This window comes from Penaeus japonicus, unplaced genomic scaffold (genome assembly GCF_977035675.1).
Source record: "Penaeus japonicus unplaced genomic scaffold, GWHDUDI00000001_assembly GWHDUDI00000002, whole genome shotgun sequence".
NCBI classification, from domain to species: domain Eukaryota; kingdom Metazoa; phylum Arthropoda; class Malacostraca; order Decapoda; family Penaeidae; genus Penaeus; species Penaeus japonicus.
In genome coordinates, this window is record NW_028234404.1 from 36,647,982 (window position 1) to 36,650,481 (window position 2,500).

At 38.0% G+C, this 2,500-nt stretch overlaps 1 protein-coding gene across 22 annotated transcripts in view; it reads right to left on the bottom strand.

Annotated features, from left to right (window-relative positions):
* The window catches only part of LOC122253079 (band 7 protein AGAP004871), a 588,497-nt gene that overhangs the window by 28,596 nt on the left and 557,401 nt on the right, over nt 1–2,500 (bottom strand). The gene's annotated exons all lie outside the window — the stretch shown is intronic.

The window sequence follows — 2,500 nt, forward strand, 5'->3', positions numbered from 1 at the left end:
TTCTTAAACAAAGCAAAGTTCATTAATCTTTTTCATGTCACAAAGAACACAAGTACTTCTCATTGAACTGTGAACAAATTGAGGCTGTGTTTACCTACCCGGTGGCATCAGTTGCATCTGCACTATGATAAATCCGATAAGATTTGTGGTGTGAATTATAGATAGATATGTGAACTGAGTTTAACAACGGCTGCTAAAATACAAGTTCTCAATGACCTGACCTTTGCTTGCAATCTTGACTGGGTTCCCACTCGGACGATTAGTGTCTTTAGTAAACAGTTATTAAGCATATGTTAATCCTGATGGGGATTTATTAAATGCATGTCATTATCATCCAAAGAGAGAGCAGGCGAGGTCATGGTAAGGTCATGTCAGGTCGGGGGATGTTGTATCTTGAGGGGTGAGAGGGGGTCAAAAAAGGGGGGGTGAGGGGAGGGGTCGGGGGGTGGGGAGGATCACACTGAAAGGGAGAATTATTATATATATTTTTTTAGGGTGTTTGGGTTTCATTGGGAGTTTAAGACGCCATGCAACCTTCTGGTCAGGCAAAAACCAAGTGTGGCACAAACCATTGCTTTAAAGAGAATTCTCTTGAGGATTATCTTTGGGATAAAATCACGTGACATTCAGATTTGGCTTCATGCGCATTTAATATATATTTAAGTATCCTTTAATTTTTTTTTTTTTTTTTTTTTTTTTTTTTTTTTTTTTTACAGCAGGGGAAAATTTGAAAAAGGGGATAACTGGCTGGGGCTTGGGGCAGCGGCATTGCAGCAAAACATGCGAAGGATTGTGGATAAAATAATGAGACAACTGTCAGCGTGTCGGGGGCGAGGCCCAGGGAGTATGACATGACAGTCGTAATTATATTACCATCAAACACTTCGATGCCGAATTATTATTATTATTGTGCATGCTATTTGGACTTAATAATTAACCGAGAAAAAGGGAGAACTGTTGCACGATTATTTACGCAAGGACTGATACTTGGCAAGGCAAATATATATGTATATATATATATAGCTGTATAAAGTACACAATGGTTTAGCTTCGAGGTCCCATTATAAGGGTGACACCTGACATACACATGGGAGAAGTAGCTAGTTTGAAATTTAGATGTACAGCTAAATCTCACTATTTTAACCTCAATACTTGACTCAGTCACAATTTCCTTTTTTTATGTAAGAACACAGTGAATATGAGAACTTTCATGTCAAATAGAAACGTTTTTAATTGAACAAGGAGTCTCTAGAATTCTAGAATTACGATAAAGCTTTTGACCAATTGAGGCCTTTATGCTATTGCTCCAATCTTGTAGGAAACTGTGACATCATGTTAGAATGGCTAGGTTGTTTTATACAAATGTATTATAGCTTCGTCTGAGAGTCTGCTCATAATACGTTTGGCAACAAAACCTATACGCAAGCCACTCCATCCAGTCCTGGTGACGTTAGTTAAACCAACACAGGTCATATGGAACACTTGCATGCAGTTTAGGGCAGCACTTAGACCATGGAACAACTTATACCAGATTGCAAAGCTTTTGAAGAAGGGATTACTCTAAGTTGAAATTTAAAAAAAACTCATCACTGAATCTCAATCAATTTCGAAATGCACTCCTGGTCTCACTTTCAAGATTGAAAAAAAAAAAAAAATATCAAGAGATAAAAAAAAGAAAGAAAAAAAAAATTCTCCCCCGCAAATGCAATACTTGTCTAGGGATTTCCGGTTTTCACAAGTTGTTCCATCCTCGGCATCCTACCATATCCACATCGGGTGAATCCCCCTTATAAGTGGACCAAGGGCGAGCCAGTGCCCTCCCCTAGGTTGCTGAGATGGGTTAGTGGACGCACAGGGCTCCACGGGGGGTCAGTAAACAGTCTGCTACAGTCACACGGTCAGGCAAAAGGTATAGAGATATATATCGACGACAGCCAAACTGTACAAAGCCTCTAAACGTCTACGGTTGACTCGCCCTCGGTGGACATTGTTGGCTAGGGCTCCTCTCAAGTCTAAGTTATTGTAGTCTAATTGCCTTCTACTTCTAGTTTTTTTTTTTTTTTTTTTTTTTTTTTTTTTTTTTGAGGGGCTCATGAGACTAAAACTAAGATAGACTAAATGGTTTAGAATCCATATACAGTATTCAGTATGGTAATAACTTGAACTGCGTTTCCCTGTAAGTAGATGTGATTATAGATGTTTGATCGTGTTTTTATTTTTTCTCTTACTATCATCTTTTTTTATATGTATATATTCTTTATCATTACTTTAGCATGTATATATATATATCTTTTGGTGTCTATACTAGACTGAGCTGTGGTGCTATACTGCGAGACAAAGACTTGTGGATATAATCTGCATAATGAAGCATCAACTCGAGATGAAAAAGAGAGACTGCTTCATTTGAAAAAAAAAGTCAAAAGAAAAAAAAAAGAAAAAAAAAAAAATCATCGCGTGACTCAAGCCGAAGAGACCTAGGCCAATCTACCATTACCCGTCC